The sequence below is a fragment of the Dromiciops gliroides genome, chromosome 2 (genome assembly GCF_019393635.1).
Source record: "Dromiciops gliroides isolate mDroGli1 chromosome 2, mDroGli1.pri, whole genome shotgun sequence".
Taxonomy (NCBI): domain Eukaryota; kingdom Metazoa; phylum Chordata; class Mammalia; order Microbiotheria; family Microbiotheriidae; genus Dromiciops; species Dromiciops gliroides.
In genome coordinates this window covers 480,681,000-480,705,328 of record NC_057862.1, presented here as the reverse complement: position 1 = coordinate 480,705,328, position 24,329 = coordinate 480,681,000, and positions in this window count along the sequence as shown.

Genomic DNA, 24,329 nt, shown 5'->3' with positions numbered 1-24,329 from the left:
TTCAGATGAAGAAACCAAAGCTGTCTGTTGCCATATGAAAAAATGCTCTAAATTACAGTTGACTAAATTAAAACAACTCTGAAGTACCACCTCACACCTATCAGATAGGTTAGTATGACAAAAAAGGAAAATAAATGTTGGAGAAGCTGTGGAAAAAATTGGAACACTAATGCATTATTGGTGGATCTGTGAACTGATCCAACCATTTTGGAAAGCAATTCAGAACTATGCCCAAAGGGCTATAAAACTGTGCTTCCCCTTTGACCCAACAATACCATTATTAGTCTTTATCCCAAAGAGATGATAAAAAAAGGAAAAGGACTCACATGTATGAAAATATCTATAACTGCCTGTGTTTGTGGTGGCAAAGAATTGGAGATTGAGGGGATGCCCATCAATTGGGGAATGGCTAAACAAGTTGTGGTATATGAATGTAATGGTATACTGCTGTGATTTAAGAAAAAGGAGCAGATGGATTTCACAGAAATCTTTAAGGACTTGCATGAACTGATGCTGATTGAGATGAGTAGAACCAGGAGAACATTGTACACAGTATCAACAATGTTGTGTGATCATCAACTGTGGTAGACAACTCTTTTCAGCAATACAGTGGTTCAAGATAATTTCAAAGGAGTCATAATGGAAAATTTTCTCCATATCCAGAACGAACTGTGGAAACTTGAAGCGAATTGAACCATACTGGTTCTATTTTTTTTCTTTTTTATGGTTTTTCCCTCTTGTTCTGATTCTTCCATCACAACATGACTAATGCAGAAATATGTTTAATGTGATTGTACATATATGACCTTTATCTGATTGCCTGCTCTCTTGGGAAGGAAGGGAGGGAGGGAGAAAAATTTGGAACTAGAAATCTTATAAAAACAAATTTTGAAAACTATGTCTACATGTAACTAGAAAATAATAAAATATGTTTATGATTAAAAGGAAGAAGAATATGAACCCTTCTACAAGACAATAGTGATCTGGTGTTTTCAGATTTCTTACATTAAAATTAATATTCATACTACTATAAGATTGGTGATGATGTTATTGAGACCACCATGACAGTCTCCCCTTAAATGAGACTGTGGCTTATAGAATCTAGACCTGGAAAAATCCTTGTCATAATCTTTTTGACATTGTGACTGTGTATTTCCAAATCATACCTTTCCACCAGTTAGCTTGTTATTATTCCTGTACCTGTACATCCTAAAAAATCTTCTGTATGCCTTTAACACTGACATGTAAAATGGCCAGCTCCTGGTGTATCTGAAAGAGTATCCTCCTTTCAGAAAGACACTTTGAAGCATACCCTCCCTTCTGCCAGAAGCACACCTTTGCAATAACCAGATCCCCATTATTTAACATATTATTCCCAGCATCTCAACTCATTAACAGGTTATTTTCCCTTTGACATAAACCACATCCCAAGACAAGGATTTAACTATTGTCAACTGCACATATGCTAAAGGTGTATGCCAGGTGACCTTAATCATTGAGAGAAAGAGTCACTAGAAGAACCCTACATCCTTGCAAGAGGGTCTCTCTTATGGCAGATGAGGAGATATTTAGGTTCTCTTCAAATTGTTCTAGTCTCCACCAATAGGATTCCTTCAAGTGTGGGTGGCCCCTGGAACCTAGTTCTATTTGGCATCTAACAATAGGATTCATCTTTACAGAGAAATGTTTACTCAAAAATATAATCACAAAATCTATTAACTTACTCCCCAACATGGCTGAGGCATAATTTTCCTCCCTGTTTGCATCACCCCAGTCTCTGGGAAGGAGAAGTAGATTAGGTTCAGTTAGTTCAGTTCTTATAGAATACATAATCTTAGTTGCAAGTCCAAAGCTTCCCATGAGATAAGTCCCTCACCATGGACACTGGTTGACCATTAGAGTATTCTTATTGTTATTATTCTTATTATTAGCCATTAGCAGCTAGGTCACTCAAGTGCTAGTCCTAGAATCAAAAATAACTGAGTTCAAATCTAAATTTAGATACTTTCTATTTGTGTGACCCTGAGTAAGTCAGTTAACTTTGTTTCAGTTTCTTCATCTGTAAAATGGGGATGATAATAGCATCTAAGTTTGTTGTGAGGATAAAATATTTACAAAGCCTTAGCATAGTTGCTGGCACATAGGAGGCACTATATAAATATAAGTTATTATTATTATTATTATTATTAATTACTTGAAATTGACAATTATAATTTATATAGGACTTCAAGGTTGACAAAAATCCTTTTAATATATTAGTTCATTTGATTTTCAAATTAGTCTTGTGAGGAAGTTATTATAGGTATTATTATTTAGATATTACCAATAAAGGAAATTAATATCAGAGAGGTTGTGACTTGCAACTAGTACATTTCAGAGTCAGGAATAGATCCCATATTTTGCCTGACCCCAGATCTAGTAGACTTATGAATACATTTTGTTGAAATATTCATTTTAAATTTGAATTAGTCAGGCAGTACAATTAGAGAACTACATCATAGACTCATAGTAACTCTATAGAGTTATCATGAGATATAAATGAGCCTTGGAAGACTACATAGTATTACCACAGAATATGATCTCAAACTGTGTCATCCAAAATATCCCCAATATTATAGAGTTCAAATGGATTGTATTGCACTGAGGTAGAATAATTGATAGCTTTACCATGCCACAGAATACATCAATGAATTTGACATTACTTAACAATGCCTAATGATGCAGAAAAGGAGTGTTTTAAATTACCACAGAAGTTCATTAATTGTCTTAGCTAATGAGAGGAGAAGAATTGAGAGAGAAGAATTGAGTGATATTATTATAGCATTTGTGGTGGGGCTTATATCAGAAACCCAGTTTGTTTCTGATTAGGGACCTCTGAATTACTTGCTTCACAATTGAAAGTCAGTTAATATAAATAAGATTTCTGGGAAGCTTGAGGATTGGATTGTATAATATAAATAACTGATTGCTAAAACTGTTTAAAATTTTCAAAGATGATAGATAGATAGAAGGATGGATAGATAAATAGATAGGTAGATAGGTAGAGAGATAGAGAGATAGATAGATAGACAGACAGACAGACAGACAGACAGACAGACAGACAGACAGACAGATAGATAGATAGATAGATAGATAGATAGATAGATAGATAGATAGATAGATAGATAGATAGAGGCTCATCAGAGCCTCACTGCAACCTCATAAGATAGAAATTGCTGGCCTTGTACTTCTTTTCTAGATGAGGCCCAAATAACTTAAGCTACCCATATGTTGTCACACAGCTGTTAAGTCCCAGGGTCAAGATCTGAACCCAGTTTTCTCTGGATATCAATACATTGTTTTTCTACTATGAATGTCAAAGATTCAGAACCAGGAGTAAGTCATAGTCTTTTTCACCAAAAGTGGTATTACAGGATGTGTAAACATATTGTAAAGTATGATTTCATTTTCAAGAGTCGATGTTGTTGATGTGAAAAATATTGATTTGAAATCAAGATGAAAACCATAAAAATAAATTACTGGGCTATTAGACACTTCAAAAACTAGGCTTCCTTCTCTTTTGAACTTTTTAAGGGAGCCTCCTATTGGCAGTACCTTTTTTTTAATTTGAATTTTATTTACTTGTTCCTTGTTAAGTTATTTTTGCTTAACTTTTAAATAGTTGCCTCATGGGCCTGATGTTTTAGTACTCTGAAAGCTCATTCCCCACCCTCGCTATACTTTTTTAGTGATAGTTTCCTAAAATGATATATGAAACCTACTTTAAGGTTTGCAAGATGCTTTGCAAATATTATGCCATTTTATCCACATAGCAACTCTAGAAGGTAAGTTCTATTATTAATTATTTTTGAGAGATGTGGATGATGAAGCAGTCATAAGTTAAGTCCCTTGCCTTGGCTTACACAGCTAGTAAGTGTTTAAGGACAAAGTTGAACTCAGGTCTTCCATAATCTGGATCCAGCATTCTATCCGCTCTCACTTAGCTCCCTAAAATGATAAAAGTGATATAAGAAATAAGTTTAGTACTTGAACATGTATGTTGTACCAAGAATGGTAATTAGATGCTATACGGACAAAGTAGAGGATTCAAAACTTAAGTTATGGTTTTCAAGAAAACTTGTTAGCCATTTAAGCCATTTTCCCAAGTGTAAATTCAGAGAAAAGCCAATTTTCTTTCCCTGTTTCTAATCTCAGGTTTAGATAGTAAAATTGAATTACCCCAAACTGTTTGTAAGCCATTGGCATATTTTTTCTCCTCCTTTCCTAACTACACATTTCATACCTACCCTTTAGAGTTGATCCTGAACAAAAACTAATGGGCTTCTTATTCAATATTGCAGTGTTTCAGGTAACAAATGCATGACAGCCATTTAGCCAATCCCTGAGCATCCAACCAGCGAGTGTGGCATTAATGATTTTGGAGAAAGTTAACTAAGTACATCTATCACTTTGTCATGTATGGTAAAAGAAAGCATCCATCAGAGGATAAGAGGGGAACAGCCTTTGTTTCCTTCTGCAGGTAGTGCTGAAATCTTTTACAAAAATCAATAGAACTGGAATGGTAAGCTGCATTTATGTTGATTAAATATAGCAGATGGGAAAAAAATGGAAGGAGGGAGGCTGGCAAAGTATCACCTAGAAGTATACAGAGGTCACTTGGCTAAGGTTAACCTGCTTTCTGAGAGGCTTTACAAAAGTCATTATCCTAGAAGAAGCAAGGTATGATACAGAGATGTCGAACATGAGTACTGTAGGGTGCATGTGTCCCATAACACTCCTGAATGCAACCTGAATTAGATTAAAACTTAACTGGGACATATTTAACAAAATAAATAAAAATGCAATAAAACAAAAGTCAATATACATCCCTCATAGATCTTTGGTATAATTTAGTGGCCCCTATTTCTATTTGAGTTTGCCCCCATTGGTGTACTGGACAAAGAATTGGATTTTGAGTCTGAATGATTTAAGGTTTGAATCCTATGTCAGATAATTATTTCTATTTGACTGTGGTGTAACCATTTTGAGCCTCAGTTTTCCTCCAACCTGTCAACCTATGGTGCTGTGATATTATAGAGTAAGTCTCAAAGGCCAAGTATTTCAAATTACTCTTAAAGTTAGGAGAAATGGGCCATTTCTTCTGTCAAAATGAAATTACATTGGATAATCTAGTCATTAATTCCTTTATAATTGAGTTCTGTTCTTGCTCTTACTTCTTATTAAAAATGATTTTTATTTATTTAAATATACATATTCTAAGACACAATACTAGGAGATTCTATGGGGATTTGTGTCCTAATCTCTTTTTTTCTGTGCTTACTAAGTAGGATCCTTTTCCTTCATCTCTATCCTTTCACTTTTGGAACTCTTCATGTTGTACACTTTTCCATCTGGAATTGCCTTAGTGAGAGCAGATGGAGAAGGATGGGGGCTAATAAGATGAGAAGAAAAACTGATGAAGACAATGAATAGGGCCAGGCCTGGTAAACTGGTACCTTGAATAATGTGCGACTTCTGTAGGACTTAAAAATGGAAATCATTTTCAATCTTAGGCAGAAGTGAATTGAGTGCCAAAGAGGATAAAAGTCCTATATGACTATGATTCTATTAATAAACAAAGATTACCTTATGAGTTTTAAAATTTACCATTCAAGATTCTAAGTCACCAGTAATAGGATATTTAAACAATTTTCTTGCTCATGCATTGCTTGTATTATAATTAGAAACTAGATTATTAAGTTAAGAATTACAAAGTTTCATGACAGCTAGGTGTTGCAGTGGATAAAGCACCACCCCTGGATTCAGGAGGACCTGAGTTCAAATCTGGCCTCAGACACTTGAGACTTACTAGCTGTGTGACCCTGGGCAAGTCATTTAACACTCATTGCCCCTCAAAAAAAATAATTTAAAAAAATTACAATAATAATAAAAATAATAAAAAAAGAATTACAAACCTTCCACAGTTGCCTTCTTTATAATTCTCTAGGGGGCAGCTAGGTGGCACAGTGAATAAAGCACCGGCCCTGGATTCAGAAGGACCTGAGTTTAAATCCAGCCTCAGATATTTGACACTTACTAGCTATGTGACCCTGGGTAAATCACTTAACCCTCAATGCCCTGCAAAATAAATAAATTAAAAATTCTCTCATGAAAACATGACTTTATTTCCTTTCTCAACATGAGGGCTGACAAGTCTTGTCCCTATAGACAGCAGGCAGTTATCCTAATTCATACAGCCGGATGATTGTTAACCTAATTTCTCCCATGCTATTTCTAGGGGCAATTAACTAATTTACAGGCTCTAAGTTTGAATTTCCTCTCACAAACTTGTTTTCCTTTTGTTCAACCATTACTGAGTGTATCAGAAAAAGCATTTAACTATCCTGCTGTAAGACATCCTATTGGATACTTCTAGTAGCCTCTTTCAATGGCCTCTTAAACTCAATTTACCTTATTTCCAGTTGTTCCTCTGTTTTCTTTACTCCAGATAAACCAACCTTTAGTTTTCCCCTGTCTCTTTTGTCTATTTTCTCTTCCATTTATTTTAATACATTAACCCATTATTACAAATGTGACTTGTATTATTTGCTTTGTAATAACCTTCATTAGATATTCTTCCAGAAACTTACATTACAAACATCATCCTTCAACACAGTGTTATGAGAATTGACTATTTACCAGAAATCACTGGTTTTCGCTAATCTTACATAAGTCTTACATTCTATTTTCCCATTTTATTTTTATTCCAGTTATATGCATATAACCATGGCAAGATATTTCTTTTTTCTAGGATCCACAGTCATTGTTTATATTGGTTGGCACTTTATATGGAAAAATGCTTTAAGATTTCCATTATTTACACTTAAAAGTTATGTTACAAATAGTTTATGATCAAGAATTTCTTCTTCTCTTCAAGTGCTTCTCTTTCAGTAATTCAACAAAGCCTTATATATTGACTATGTACATTAAAATTATAACTTTTTGTTTTGCATAATAGTTCATAAAGAACTCTTTGTATATTACTTCACTTCATCATTGCAACAACCCTGTGAGGTATATAGTAAAATTAATTTTATCACTATTTTACATATGATGAGTTTGAGACTGAAAGGTTAAGTGACTTGCCTAAGGTTACACAGCTCACAAATTCCAGAGACTGAATTGGAACCTATCACTTTAGGTTCATTCAGAGAAGATCTGAGGATTTGTAAGGCTCTCCCATCTTTTTCGTCATGAGGAAATGTGAGTGTGGAATGTTACATATATTGTCAGGTACCTGATTTTTTAAAAGAAATCATCATAATGAATGGATGGAAGAAGAGAAAGGGACATATTTGAAAATAGAGGAGATTTAAAAGCACAAGTTATGAATATAAAAAAATAAAAATCAGTACAAAATAAAATGGGAATGTGTTACTTATTTTGCATTATAATAAATTGGATGTTTGTCCAAACTCCCTTCCCAAATTTTAAACTTCTTGAGGGAAAGTGCATTTAAACTTAATAAATGGTCAATAAACAATCATTGGATAAATTTTCACACATACAAATGATGATATAAATGGAAATCTAGACGAGTATAATTAGTTACTTATTTTGTTTCTTATTTATACTTGATATGTAATAAATAAGCATTGAATGAATACAAAAATTATTGATGGATAAGGACAAAAGTAAAATTTTGCCTGTTAATTTTGCTTCATATGGGGTATTTAAATAAGACATTAAGAAAAGAAGGGCTGATTGTTGTGAAAAAATGACTATTGTCTATTTCTTTTATAAGGAATAACACATTCTCCTGTCTCTTATCTTCTACAATACTTCTATATACAATCCCTATAATTGACCTTGAAATGATGGCTTCCCTTAAAATTGGTAACCATTTTTCAAAGGACTGTTCATATAATATGCATGCATATATTTATGAATATGTATATTGGCTACATATGTATATGTAGAGTGTAAATATATATATCCATAGCAAATATATAATATGTGTATATACATATTTATTCATCCATTCACCTATCTATCTATTTATATAATCTTTTTACCTAAGCTCATAAAAAGTTTACTTGTTTTGGCAATGAGATAAGAGAAGCAATCTCAATTTACCCTCATAATAACATTTTATTTTTGTATTTTAAGATTAATTAATTTTAACATTCTTTTAAAAAAATTTTGAGTTCTACATTCACTCCTTTCCTCCCATGCCTCCCTTACACATAAAGAAAAGAAATCTGATATTAATTATAGATATGAAATAGTGCAAAATATATTTCCATGTTAGCAAAAAAGAGCAACAAAAATAAAGTGAAAAAATGTTTGAATCTGCATTCAGTCTCCCTCAGTTCTTTCTTTGGAGGTGAATAGAATTTTTCATCTACTTCTTGTTTGTCCTTCATTCTCAAAGAGAACTATGACAGTTGTCCTGACTTGCACTAAATTAGACTTAAGTGAGGATGGGCTGTGAAAAATCAACAGCCTTACTTTCTCCTCCAGAGCCATCTGGTTCCAGTGGTAAGATTTGTTATCAGTATGAATGGAGATGGCCCCAGATGTTTAAGGCAATTGGGGTTAAGTGACTTGCTCAGGGCTAGACTGCTAGTAAATGTCTAAGGTGAGGTTTGAACTCAGGTCCTCTCAACATCTAAGCCATCTGTACCACCTGGCTGCCCCAGAATTTTTCATCATAATTTTTCATTATCTTAGACCATTGTATCCATCAGATTAGCTAAAATATTCACAATTAATCATCATATAATATTGGTGTTGTTGCATGCAATTTTCTCCTGGTTTTATCCACTTTAATTTTTATCAGTTCATTTAAGTTTTCTGAGGTTTGTTTTTTTTTCTGAAATCATCATGCTCATTATTTTTTAATTCTATCACGGTCACGTAAAATTGTTCAGCCATTGCTTAATTCATAGGCATTCCTTCGTTTTCTAATTCTTTCCCCTATTTAATAATATTTTATTTTTTCCAATTACATATAAATATAGTTTTCAACATTCATTTTATAAGATTTTGAGTTCTAAATTTTCTTCCTTCCTCTCTTTCCTCCCTACTCCCCAAGACAACAAGCAATCTCATATGTATTATATTTATGCAATCATGTTAAAACACGTTTCCACATTAGTCAGGTTATGAAAGAAGAATTAAAACACAAGGGGAAAACCATGAGAAAGAAAACAAACAAATAAACAAACAAACCATGAAAATTGTATGTTTTACTCTGCATTCATATTCCATGGTTCTTTCTTTGGATACAGATAGAATTTTCCATCACAAGTCTTTTGGAATTGTCTTGCATTATAATAACATTTTATAATATGATAACCTTGTTTCATTTAAACTCAAATAATTTTGTAAATTAATTAATAGGGCTTTATATTTGTCAAGGTAAATAAATAAGACAATTTCCTACTCACATTATTCCTAAAGAAATTAATTTCATAGACGTTTCTTCTTAAAAGGTAGAAAGAAATTCTGGGGCTTAGGATAAGCAGTGTTCTAAAAAGACACTGTAAATTAAAGCCAAAATGGTTAGCTATATAATGAAGACAGCATGGCATATATCAAAACACACACACACACACACAAACAAAAACAAGTTCCAAGTTTATACAAGACGGTCCCAGAATTATTAACAGAATGCCCCCATCTGGATTACCAGCTGTTTTCACATGGACCCATTTTCAAACTTGGCAGCTGTGTGAACAAGTTAACAAACAAACAAATAAATTTTTTAAAAACCCTTTGAATTCTCATTTCTCTTTCCTTCTTCACTGAAAAATGGCAAATCTTCTGGTTGCTATGTGAGCTGCAAAGATTTGGGAACATAATAAATGCATCTCCAAGGTTTCCAAGATGTCTGTGATAATCCCAAAGGGAAAATATACTGATCCAATCACTCTGGTACTGCATCATGAGGCACTGAATAGAAAAGTCAATAAAAAGCATCAGAGCACAGAGAGGCAAGCTGGAGTCAATAGATGATTTTGATGGGAGCTGTCTGATAGAAAATCATTGAGATTTACCTAAATTTACTTCTTAATACTCAGAGTTTAGACAGCAGGAAATTCTGGTGATGTGTCCAGTATTATTTATCTGATTCTTTCATTCCTTCCTTGACCTTCTTAATCCAATAAAATAAGCTATCAGAGTTAAAGCTGCTTCAAAAATTCACCAGTCAGAATTGTAATAGTTTCAAATGTTCACAATATATGCATTTGAAATAAAGATGATTTCATCCTTTTCAAATAATAATGTTGAATTGATTAAACATGTGTACAAAGAAAAAAAGACAATTATCATTGTTATTACAATTTTTATAATTATACTAATTTTACAACTTGTTCTAGTTATTTTTCTCAAGGTGGGTTAGTTAATATCTTTACTTGGTCTTCTGTCTGATTATTTCATATTATTGAAGGCATTTTCCTATTTCTCTAGTGTTCTTAGTTGTATTAGCATATACTAGCTTCTGAATTGTTCTTTTCCTATATTTTTGTTGTGATTTCAGTCTACTTATTAGCTATTTTGTTGATTTTATTTTTACCTTAATTTTTAAAATCTGACTTTTTCATTTTTTAAAATTTTAGTAGTCAAAGACCCAATATTGAATTTAATTTATCATTCTATAGAGGATTTTTATGTTGTTTTATTACATTGAGTTTGTTTGCTTGTTGAATCTATAACTTTTAAATGTAACAGTTCATTAATCCAGTTTTTATATTACATTAACTTTAATGTTAATTGTTTTTTAAATTTTTTTGGCCTGCTCATTATTTAGGATTTCAAAGTTAAGACTTCATTAGTGTATGTACATTGTATTTGTAGTCTTTGACCTGTTTTTTTTTTTATTTTTATTACTCTGTAAAGGATGTATTCAATGTTTCAATCTTTTTATATTTGCATGCGTGTCCTTTGATATATGGTTTCAAAAATCGTCAATATTTACATACACATATAAATTCAAACATATATACACATATATAATTATTTTTATATACATATATATGCATACATATATATTTCTTTATATATATATATAATTTAGAAAACACCATTCATGGTTTATTTATAGTTATTCCAAATTTTTTCCTCTTTATTATAGAGGTCTGTACCATTTCCCATCAGTGGTTGTGCTTTGTTCAATTTCAGGCATCATCATGCCATCACTAGGATAAGCTATTCATCTGAAATCTCATTGCTACATAGATTGACTCAGCTTTGATATTCAACACACCGATGTTCTCAGTTGCCTCACCCCCCTGAATGGAGGGCTGGAGAATGGAAGAACAAACTCTTCGCAAACTGTTCTTTTGTAGAGGGATAAGAAATTTATAGGTATCTCTTTATTTTCCATCAGTGACTGTGCTTTCTTGGTTTGACTTCATAGATGCCCTATATCAGATACCAGTGCTACTACCCCCTTTTTTGTTTCCTATTGTGTACTGTTATCACCCATTAAGTTGATAGCTTTTTGAGGGTAGTTACTATCTTCCTTTTTCTAGTTTGTATCCCAAAGCTAAGCAAAGTGCCTGACATATGGTAGGGATTCGAAAAATGTTTATTTAATTTAATTTAATTTTAAAACTTATTTGAAAGTGAGAGAGGAACATTGAAATCTCCTGCTACAATTGTATTATAGTCAATGGATCCTTGCAATTTAGTTGAGAGTTCTTTATGAATTTGAATCCTAAGGCATTTGGAGATACATTCAGTATTTATTTTGGTTTGTTGTTGATGGTTCTATCCAACATAATATAGAATGCTTACTTATGAATCTTTATACTTTTTAATGTTTGTTTTGCCTTTCTTAGATTGTTACTCCTGTTTTTCTAGATTCACCTGAATCACTGTAATTTTTTCCCCCAATCTTTTTGTTTTTTAATTTGGCATATGACTTTGCTTTTCAAATATTTCTTGTAAACAACAGATTATGGAGTTTTGTTTTCTTCTCTAATTTGTCTGTTTTCATTTTATTCTATTAGTTAATACATTCACTTCTTTTGTTGTTGTTGTTGTTGTTGTTTTGTTTGGGATTTTTGTATTTTTTTTTATGTGGAGCAATGAGGGTTAAGTGACATGCCCAGGGTAACAAAGCTAGTAAGTGTTAAGAGTCTGAGGCTAGATTTGAACTCAGGTCCTCCTGAATCCAGGGTCAGTACTTTATCCACTGCACCACCTAGCTGCCCACAATACATTCACTTCTAATGTTATCATATTTAAGATTTAGATTTTCCACTTTGTCAAAAAAAATTGGGGAGCCATAGCTATGGTGATTCATCTCTAACCCCTATTAACTCTAAAATAATCTCAAGGACTTAAACATCCTATCTGTACAACAGTCTCTTTGATTAACATTCTAATCAGGAAAAAGGCCTTCCATCACCTAGCACCTCATTCCTTCCATTTCTTTAATTTTTCAACACAGTTATTTTTTTCCTCCCATGAAGACAATATGTCTCTTTTACCTTGGGAACAACTTGTCCATTCTCAAGGCAGTAGTTATGTTGTACCATTCCTTCCACTTGGGATTCCTTCCACCTCTCCTTAAGAATAACCATCTTGGGGGCAGCTAGATGGCGCAGTGGATAGAGCACCAACCCTGGATTCAGGAGTACCTGAGATCAAATCCGGTCTCAGACACTTGACACTTACTAGTTGTGTGACCCTGGGCAAGTCGCTTAACCCCAATTGCCTCACTAAAAAAAAAAAAAAAAAAGAATAGCCATCTAAATTTTGTTCATGCTCTTCAAGCTTATGCTTAGAATTTATCTATAGCAGAAATCATTTTAGAGATTAATCTGACCTAAAGTTGTTCATTCTATACTTTGCTTCCAATAAACTCTTCTACATTCAATTTATATTACTTCACTCAGCATTTTATGATAGAGAGGTATTTAACTATTTTCATGCTAAACATCTTATCATTCCATATGTGAATATTTTTTCTCATTGAGTAACTGCAGGAGACTTTGTATGTGTTCTATTCACTCAATAAGTTAATTGCTAAGCAAGTACACCATATATTTATATTATTTAACATAATATTTTCATCAGATACACCCCACAAGAGCTTACTGATTAAGATTCATTATTTTCTCAGCCTCATTGGGTCAAAGGCATCTTAAATATGTTGTAATTTTTTTTTCTCTACTAGATTCAATTAATATAATCATGGGAAAAGGTCCAACTGTAGATTCTGACATAGTAGGAGATCTGAATTAGAAAATATGTTTAACATAAATGTATTATTTTATTATTCTCAGGCATATGCAATGATGGTTAACTTAGGTAAGTCCCTGGGCCTTTGTTTTCTCACCTACAAAATGAGTGTTTTAGGCTAGGTAATATTTAAGGTCCCTTCCTGCTCTAATATTCTGTAATTCTAAATATTGTCTAGGAGAGGCCCTTAGGAAAGCTGCTAGAATGAAGAGATAAAAATGGTTTATAATTAGCATTTCAGTTTTATGTAAATTGGTACTTATGTGGTGGGAAAGGGCACTTAGAATATTAAAATTGTAACTACAATAACCCTAAAATGTTGTTTACAGAAGGAATTTACTTAGCAAACCCTTTTTGCACAAATAGTGAAAAGGTAGTGCAGACACTGAACACATTATCACAAATTCTGAATTAGTGGAATTCAAAGGAATAAGATTTTATTATACAAAGCCATAAACTCAGCAGGTAATAAATGCTTCTTGGATGACTGTCCAATTGCACCCATATAGGAAATGATGCCTCATTGAGTAACTGTAGGAGACTTCGTATGTCTTCTTTTCACTCAATAAACTAATTTCTAAGTAAGTACAGCATATATTTATATTATTTAACATAATATTTTCATCAGACACACCCCACAAGAGCTTACTGCTTAAGATTCATTATTTTCCCAGCCTTCCTTCATCTAAAGAGCTCCCAAAATTCCATCTCAATGAATCTATCAAATGAGAGAACATTAAAGTAGATATGAAGTGAGAATTTTCTCCTTATAACCATCCTGATACAATTTCCATGTGATAAAAATACATATTTGAGGTATTGTTAGACAGAATGGAAATAGTTTACTTTGACTATATATCCATTCATTTTTTGTACCTTAAGATTACCAGTAAATTAAAAGTTAACTTTATGTAAATAGCAAACTCACATGGGATTTTTGCTAATATAAATTATTTTAAAAGTCTTGTCACTCTAACCCAATATATTTCTTCTTTTTGAGCCATATTATCCCAATATGAGACTCCAGTAAGAGTCATAGTTGGGGCTTCTGAGAAAAAGGTTAACCATCCTGGAATCAAAAGAGCAGAGTTGAAACAAGGCAGAGCAGCAGATCTAGCAAAATGAAAGTGAAATGAGCTAAAAAGACCAGTTTTTCCACTCTATAAAGGAAAGCATTGGGAAAAGTTTGGTACTACACCCTCTAATAATCCAAGCAGATGTGGAATGGGGATATAAGAGGTGGTGTCAGTCAAGGTTTGAGTTAACATCATATTGAGGAAATTGGAAGTGATCAAGTTAAACCTGGAGGTGTGCCTTATTTCCTGAAGTTGAAACCTGGAAGACCACCAGATACAGAGAGAAGTAATAATTGATATAATTCTCATGTCTGTTAAATAGAGAAGAGTTTTGCATGTGGATATTAACTACTCTAGTACTCTCACTATACTTGAATCTCTTTTGTGTAGATAGATAGATATAGATAGGTGATATAGATAGACAGGTAGATAGATAGATAGATAGATAGATAGATAGATAGACAGACAGACAGACAGACAGACAGACAGACAGACAGACAGACAGATAGATAGATAGATAGATAGATAGATAGATAGATAGATAGATAAACAGAGAGAGAGTACATAGATAAGCCATAAATTCAGAGTGGAGCTGAGAGTTTTATGATAATAAACATAACAGTAAAAAAATGATACCTTTAGGCACTTCTTCAGTAATTACTGTATTTATAATAAGCTGCTCTTCTTACTCTGAGGATTTCTTGTCACAATTCTTTGCTCTCCACCCAAAATATTATTTAATTGTATTTACATTTATAGATACATAGATCAGTAGATAGGAAAATGAGAGATAGAGATAGAAATGTATGCTATGAATACTTTAGAAAATCATATGTATAAATGTATAATTGAAGACTTTTTGCCAAGATGTATATCTGAATGGAAGAAAAATGTGTAATTTCTGTACATCTATTAGAGGAAAAATCTGTAATCCTACCTCTCAACTGAAAAAAAAAATAGTTTAAGAAATCAAATGTGAAGGTATAGGAAGTGATTTTTTTTTTCCCCACCATAGTGGTTGTTCAGTTGTTTGTCAATCATGTTCAACTCACTGTGACCTGATTTGAGATTTTCTTGGCAAACATACTGGGATGGTTTGTCATTTCCTTCTCTAACTTATTTTACAAATGAAAGGATTGAGGCAAACAGGGTTAAGTAAGTTCCCCAGGGTCACAAAGCTAAGAAGTGTCTGAGGCTAAATTTGAACTCTGGAAGATAAGTCTTCCTGACTCCAGGCCTGGCACTCTGTCCACTGTGCCACCTAGCTGCCCTAGTCTCCATGACTGCACTAAACAAAAGTCTGTCAGAAGCCAATAGGTAATAAGAAAGGAAGGCTGCCATCAGGACTTATATTAGTTCAGGCAACCAAGTTTTAAGTTTCCCAGCATGATGAGAGATGGACCAGTGACAATTTAGTTTGTATAGCTCTGATCTGGAAGCAGAAAAATCCAAATGCTACCCATACTTTATCAGCAAGCCCAATGTTGGGCAGAAAGCCCTAGGATAGTAACATTGGAAACCCATCACTGGAGATATAGTGATAAGTATGGTACAATAGGGCCCAGAAGTGGACAGGTGAAGTGGAAGAAGCTCAAAAGTTCCTAGCATTCTGTTCCAAGATACTAAAGAGAATCATGAGGATAAATTTTTCCAGATCTCAAAAAACTCAAGATGGGTTGGGGGGTGGGGGGAAGCCAAGATGGCAGAAAAAAGGCAGTGACTCGCCTAAGCTTTCCCCAAAACTCCTTAGAATACCTTTAAATAATGCCATAAGACAATTCCTGGAGCAGCAGAATCCATAAAAGGATGGGGTGAAAAAATTTTCCAGCTAAAAGCAATATAAAAAGTGAACAAGAAAGGTCTGTTGCACCAGGGTCAGAGTGAAGTACAGTCCAGCACAAACTGTGCAAGCATACACCAGAAACAAGCTTTGGGGCCCACTGAATCAACAGTGGTGGAGACTTCTTCAGGAACGCTCATCCAAAAGACACCAAGGGGGTAAAATGACTGTTCAGAAGGAGATTACAGGGTTCTCATTGCTAGCACTAATCCAGGACTCTGTTTCTTTGCCCATATTTGGATCCAGGTTGCCTTGGTAAGTGGTAGTATAAGGGCAAGGAGGAGCACTAGCATACCAGAGCTTAAAGCCACAGTGGAGCAGCAACATGGCAGAAAAGAGTTCTTGTGGTCATCACATACCAGAGCACAGGCCAGGAAAGTAGTAAACATAGCTCTCCTTAGTTAATACCACCTTAGAAGAACTGAAAACTTACAGGCCATTAGAAATTTCTCTGAAAGAAGCTGCACAAAACCCCTGTAGCTTGTGACAATACAACCTCCACCCCTGGAAGCAGAGACCCACTTTAACAAAGACTTAAAAGTCAAGAAATATACTGGATAATGAGCAGACAACAGAAGAAAGTATGACCATAGAAAGTTACTATGGTGAAAAGGAAGATCAAAACACACACTGAGAAGAAGATAGCAAAATCAGAATTCCTACATCAAAAACTTCCAAGAAAAATGTGAATTTGTGTCAGGCCATGAAAGAGCTTATAAAAGATTTTGAAAACCAAGGAAGAGAGGTAAAGGAAAAATTGCAAAGAGAAATGACAATGATGCAAGAAAATAATGAAAAAAAAATGAATCAACAGCTTGGTAAAGGAGACACACACACACACACAACCACAAAAACAAAACAATGAAGAAAATAACACCTTAAAAACTGACTCAAAAAAATGTCAAAAAAAAGATATACAAAAAGCCAATGAGGAAATGAGAAGAATGCCCTGAAAAGTGGATATGGTCAAAAAAAGAAAGAAAAGAAAAAGATGCACAAAAATTCACTGAAGAAAAAAAAAAAGAAACTCCATAAAAAGTAGAATTGACCAAATGAGAAAGGAGGTACAAAAGCTTGCTTAAGGAAAAGAATACCTTAAAATTTAAAATCAAACAAAAGAAAGCTTATGACTTTATGAAAAATCAAGAAACAGTAAAATAAAACCAAAAGATTGAAAAAAAAACAATGTAAAATATTTCATTGGAAAAACTAACGTGGTAAATAGATCCAGGAGTGATAATTTTAAAATTATTGGAGTACCTGAAAGTGATGATCAAGAAAGGAACATACATCATCTTTATTTTTTTTTCAACATTTATTTTTATAAGATTTCTAGTTCCAAATTTTTCTCCCCCCACCTCCGCCTTCCCATGATAGCAAGCAATCTGATATAGGTTATATATGTACAATCACGTTAAACATATTTCTGCCTTAGCCATGTTGTGAAAGAAGAATCAGAACAAAAGATAAAAGTCTCAAAAAACAAACAAAAATGTAGATACAGTATGGTTCAATCGGCATCCAGATTTTCCACAGTTCTTTTTTTTTTCTGAATATGGAGAGCATTTTCCATCATGATTCCTTTTGCATTAATAATTTTGGAACATTGTATTACTTAGAAGAGTTAAATCTAACATGGTTGATCATCACACAATGTCATTGACACTGTAAACAGTGTTCTCCTGGTTCTGCTTATTACACGCATCATCAATTCATGTAAATAATTTCAGTTTTTTCTGAAATCTGCGTTTCATTTCTTACAGCACAATAGTATTCCATTACATTCATATACCACAACTTATTCAGCCATTCCCCAATTGATGGGCATCCCCTCAGTTTCTAATTCTTTGCCACCACAATAATGAGCAATTATATTTTTGTACATGTGGGTCCTTTTCCTTGTTTTATGATCTCTTTCGGATATAGGCCTAATAGTGGTTGTTTTTCCAGTGAAGTATTTGATATTTTTCTTCTATTTTTTCAGTCTTTTGATTTTGCTTGACAGATTTTTGATATCTCATAGAGCCATTACCTTCCATCTGCCCAATTTTAATTTTTAAGGCATTATTTTCCTCAGTTAGCTTTTCCATCTCTTTTTCCATTTGGCCAATTTTATTTATTTAAGGTATTGTTTCCTTCCTTCAGTTTTTGTGCTTCCTTTTCCAAGCTGTAGCCTCTTTTTTATTTTTTCATAGTTTTTTTTGCATACCTCTCACTTCTATCATATCTTTTCCCATTTTTCTTCTGCATCTCATTTGATTTCTAAAATCCTTTTTGAGGGGGACAGCTAGGTGGCACAGTGGATAAAGCACCGGCCTTGAATTCAGGAGTACCTGAGTTCAATCCCGGCCTCAGACACTTGACACATACTAGCTGTGTGACCCTGGGCAAGTCACTTAACCGCTATTTCCCCACCAAAAAAAAAATCCTTTTTGAGCTCTTCCGCGAAGGCTTTTTGGTCTTGAAACCAATTCATCTTCCCTTTTGAGGCTTCACAGGTAGGCATTTTATCCTCATCTGATTTTGTGTTTTGGTCTTCCCTCTCACCATAAAAGCTATCAGTGGTAAGGACCCTTTCCTGTTTTTTACTAATATTGTGGGAGTTTTTTTGCCTTTTTAGTTGAGGTGTGCTTCTGGGGCACAGATGCCACTGTTACAAGCTTCTTGTGCTGGGGGATTGGGGCCTGGTCACTGGCTGTATGCTCTGAGGCCTCTGTGGCTCTCCTGCTTTGAGTTTCACTCAATTCAATCAAGATTCTGATACAAACTAATTAAGATTCTGATAATTGTTGCCTACTACCCTGCAATACATCCCCTTCTTCATCACATTTGGTAGCTGACTCCCAGTCTTTCTTCCCCAACTCCTGTCATCATACTAGGTGACTTTAACATTGATAATCCCTCAAACAACCTAATCTGTCAGTTTCTCAACATAATTATTGCCAATGATTTATTCCATCCCACCTCAACTACACAGTTAAACCATGAATATTGCCATCACCAATTTCTAGTTCCATGTTCATAAACCCCTATATTCCCTTACCAGATCACAATCTCTTATCATTCTTCTCTCTTTGCCTTGCAAATGCCTTACTTTGTTTTTCCTTCTCACCACAATACAAAACCCTCCACTCATTTCTTATCCAGGCCATCATACCTGTACTGAGTATACCCTTCTCTATAATCCATCTTGTCCCCTTAGTGAAACATTTCAACTTTCCACTCTCCTTTATTCCTGACTCCTTTGACTTTTTACCCCATACCAATCTTGTCCTACAATCACCATTCTTGGATTGTGCCTGCCATCTACTGCCTTTGATTCTACTCATGTGCTACTAAATGAAGCTAGAGAGAATCATGAAACTGTGTTGATTTGGTCTACTAACAAGTAGCTTATATAATCTTAATTGGAACCTCCTTTTATAACTCCTTAATCAATTCACTGTTCCATTATAAACAGGTGTTTTTCAAAACTTTTTGGCCATTCTCAAACCTCCTCTGCCTCTACTTTCCTCTGTATTCTCCAATGAGACTCTTCCTTCAAATTTCCTTGAAAAAATTAAGCCATTTCTGAGAGTTCCCTCTTCACCCCTTCTATCATCTCACATCATCAGGTGCCTTCTCCAACTATCCCCTCCTTCATCCCATCTCGCATGAAGGTGTGGTTCTTCTCTTACCCATGGTAAATCTTTCTACAAGCATAAGTGATACAAGTCTATGTCTGCCTTTTTCAAATAATTGGTCCCTTTATCATTTCCACTCTCTCACTAATCTTCATTTTCTTCCTATCTACTGACTGCTTCTCTATTACAGATCTCCCTAATACTCAAAAAATAATCTTTCTTGATTCCTCCAACCTTGCTAGTTCTTTTCTTATGCTAGCTCCTTTAGGTACTGAGCTCCTTGACAAGACTATTTCCAATTTGTATATATATTTCATTTTCTCTCACTCTCTTTAATTATCTGTAGTCTGATGTCCAACCTCTTCATCATATTGAAACTTCTTTCTCCACATTTGCCAATGTGTTCTTAATTCCTAAATCTAATATCTTTTTCTCAATCCTCATCTTTCTTGACCTCTCTGCAACACCTGAAGTTGTCAATTATCATTTTCTCTTTTATACTCTTTTCTCTCAAGGTTTTCATGACAATGCTCTCTCCTGATTTACTTCCTACTTGTTTAATGAATACTTCTCAATCTCCGTTCAAAGGTATTCATCCAAATCATGTCCATTAGTTATTGTTTGTCCCCAAAGAAGAAAAGGGGCCTCTTTGCTTCTTACTTTATTGTAATGTGCTTGGAGATATCATATTGAATGGATTAATTTATGATGATAAATAATGATGACTCTCAGATTTATTTGTCCTGCCCTAAACTCTCTTTAACCTCCAATCTTGAATCTCTATTATACTGAACATGTTCAATATCCAATATTGAATCTATTAAAATATTAGACATTTCTACCTGGGAGTTATGTGAACACCTAAAATTCAAAATTTTCAAAATTAAACTCATTATTTTTTCTCTCCAAGTCCTCCCCTCATCCTGTATTTCTTATTATTGTGTAAGATATGGCCATTCATCCAGTAACAATCTAGTTGTTATCCTTCACTCCTCAATCTCCCTAATCCCCAATATCAAATCTGTGCTCAAATCATATTTCCACCTTTGTAACTTCTATTTGCTTTCATCTCTCCTTTGACATGGTCACCACTCTGGAGACCACCAAATCTATGAAACCCATATCATCCGGGCTCAAACAATTGCAGTATCCTCCTGGTTGGTGTATCTGCCTCAAGTCTTTCCCCATCCAATTCCATTCTCAACTCATCTAAATCCAATTGTCTTCCTAAAGCTCAAGTATCACCTTGTCACCAGTTATTGAATAAATTATAGAGGTTCTCTTTCACTCACACACACACACACACACACACACACACACACATTCAGGATCATATATAAAATCCTCTATTTTATTTTCTCAGCCCTTTATAACCATTGTCAATATTCCCTACCTTTTGAATCTTTACTCCATGCACTTGATGTATTAACAGTGGCCTCCCTACTGTTTCCACAAAAACAAACAAACAAACAAACAAAACAACAAAAAAAAACCCTTCATCTTCTGATTCTCACAATGCTCAAATTTCCACCTCTTCTCTATTCCTTGGCTTCATTCAAGTTCAACCCAAAATCCTAAAATCTGTATGATTCCTTGTTATCATTCTTATTTCATTGTTATCTTTCTGTTCAATATAGTTAAATAGAAATACTCTGAGGGATAATTAACTATCCTAATGTCTTTCTTTTATTTTTTTTATAGTTAATGAATGCACAGGTGGATAAAATAATTGATTTTTGAAATAGAATCAAAGAGTTAGGATAAAAGGTCATCTCATTGAAAGGATCATTAGAATAATTTCATTAGAAGAAAAGATAATGTGGATAGTGAGATGTTCTTGATTAATTCCTGTTCCAGTGTAGTTTTGATGTCTTCTGCTAGATTTAATATTTTTAAAATGCTTTATCCTAAATAAGTGGAAAATTATGTGTTCACATGGAGACATCTATTGAAAAGTGCACACTACATTTTAATCTATCAACCTAAGTTTTCTAGATAATAAAATTGATATTAGCTATTGAGTGCCAGATTTGGGGAGAGCAGATCTCAAATGACTTAGCAAAAAAATATTTAAGAGTCTATGGCTGAAAATCCCCTATGGTATACCAGCACCAGAAGAATAGTAGTTTTCCAGTGATGAAATCCCGAACATACTAAAAGAAAGAGTTCCATTGAGCAGAAACAGGGAAACTTGGTAGAAAAGACTATAATTCATACACAGGTAGCTCATCAACTAGCAGATTTAAAACATAAATATACAGAAGATGGAAGCAAGGGCAGATAAAACAACATGACTATAAGATCATAGTATAGTTTTGACAAAATACTTAAAGGAATTCAAAAGGTGAGAATGAACTGATGTTGGTGAGGGAAACTAATAACCAAAAAAAATGATATTCAAGGTATATTGGGTGGAAATTGGACATTACCATTGTGTTAGAACCTCCTTCTGAAATAGCATATTAATATTTCTTTATTTTAGGAAATGTCAGGATATTGAAATACTACTATCTCTTATAGAGTAGGACCTGATATCACCATCAAGGAATAAGGTTGATAGACCTTGATCTCATGAAAGTTTGAATTTAACTCATTTTTAAAGAGCTTGCTAAGTCTTTACTAATTAGAAATCATTTAATCAGGTCTTGAAAATGTGGTATAACATAGAAAAAGGCAGCATAAATTAAAGTTCATGGAATTATTCTCTAGAACAGAAAACATTCAAACAGCAATGACTGGTGATAAATAGGCTAATCAGTTATATGTTGCACAGTAAGATTTCATAACTTGGGGTATGAAAGGAAATTATTAAAGAAACGAATAATTAAAGGTGTTTATTAGAAACAGAATCACTGAAGAGGGGGCAAAGAGCCTACGAAGTTTAAACAGTTAGATTATAGTAAATAATAGGAAATAAAGTATTTGGCAATCTACCTCACAAGACAAAGCCAGGGACTATATGAACAGAATTACAAAATATTTTCACACAAATAAAATCAGACTTAAACAATTGGGAAAATAACAATTGCTCATAATTAGGCTATGTCTAGTATACTATCTACAATGCTGTGCTACCTTTCTTTGATTCATCTTAATAAAAACTGAAACATATCTAAATTTTAAGAATATATACTTCCCTACGAATAATCAACATCAAATCAACAAATTATTTTAGTACCCATATATAATTCCCTTTTGTAAAAACAACAACAACAACTTTAAGGTCATGGTTAATTAAAGAGAAATAACATGACAGATTAATATTTTACAGCTCTTCAAGTAGGGGAATGTATGTATGATTAGTATTCTCTTAAATATTAGGACATTGTGACTTAGTAGATTGTCTTGCCCAGGGTCACAATGTTATTATGAGTTAAAGATAGGCTTCAAAACCATTCTATTCTGTTATAGAATTCCCCCCATATTTCCTTATTTCTTTGAATATTTTAAATGCATTGAGAGGATTGGCCACTTATCTACAATGGTCCCATCATTTCTCTTCCAGTTAATTTTTTTTTTTTATCGGTGAACATCATATCCAGATTAAAATGCACCCACCACTGTGCCATGGGGTACAGAACACCCCAGAAGTTCTCTGGAGCACATCAAGAAATCTTCTCCTTGAGAAACTAAACCAGAGGACAGATAATGCCTAGAGAGATAAGCAGAACCAAATCAGACTGAGCTAGCTTTGGATTCCCACCCTTCATTCTGGTCTCCCTTACCCTGGGGAGATAAATTTGGGTGTGGCTGCAGCCTTTGTGTCCTGAAGAGGGATGCATAGCCACCCCTCACCCAATTCCTCTAGTCACTACTAGTGGGGGATGGTCCTCCACTCCTCACCCAATTCCCCCAGCTACCACCAGTGGGGAATGGTCCTCCCTCACTAAAGGAACTTTCCACAGTCAAATGGTGACCCCTCCCCACATCAGTCTTCTATAAAAGTACCTACCAGTCTCCTGCTTGAAGAGATTGGTACCTCTGAGCCATGTGCTTTGTGCCTATCTCCCCATGAGAAGTCCAAGGAGTTCTGTCATGGTTTCCCTCCCCCACCCTTCCTGTCCCTTGCCCCTAAATAAACTACCATCTTATTCTAACTACTTTTGTGCACAAGAGGATGTAATTCTTTAAAGAGGAATTCCTAAGAACCCCAACCCCTACCCCTAACAAACCCGTACCCCATTTCCCCCCCATTACAACTGGTTCCTTGATTTCAGAAGCATGAAAGATATTAATGAAAGTTGGGGAATTGTTAGCTCTTTTATTTTTGGATATCTATCATCTTCTCCCACCATTACAAGATTACATCTTATTTCCAGATTCCCCCAATTTCCTTTTTTTTCTGTTCAAGTCATATATAACATTATCTAATGACAAAAAAACATTTATTTCCTTGTCTCTCCCTGTAATCAGCTCCTTTCAAGGGTTATACACAATGCTTCCTCTCCAATCCCTTTGCCTCTTAGCAATGTGATTCTTGATTTATCTTGCTAGTCATTCATGATTCTGACTCTATTTTTTAATCTTTGATAGCTAGCTAGCTATCTAGACCAA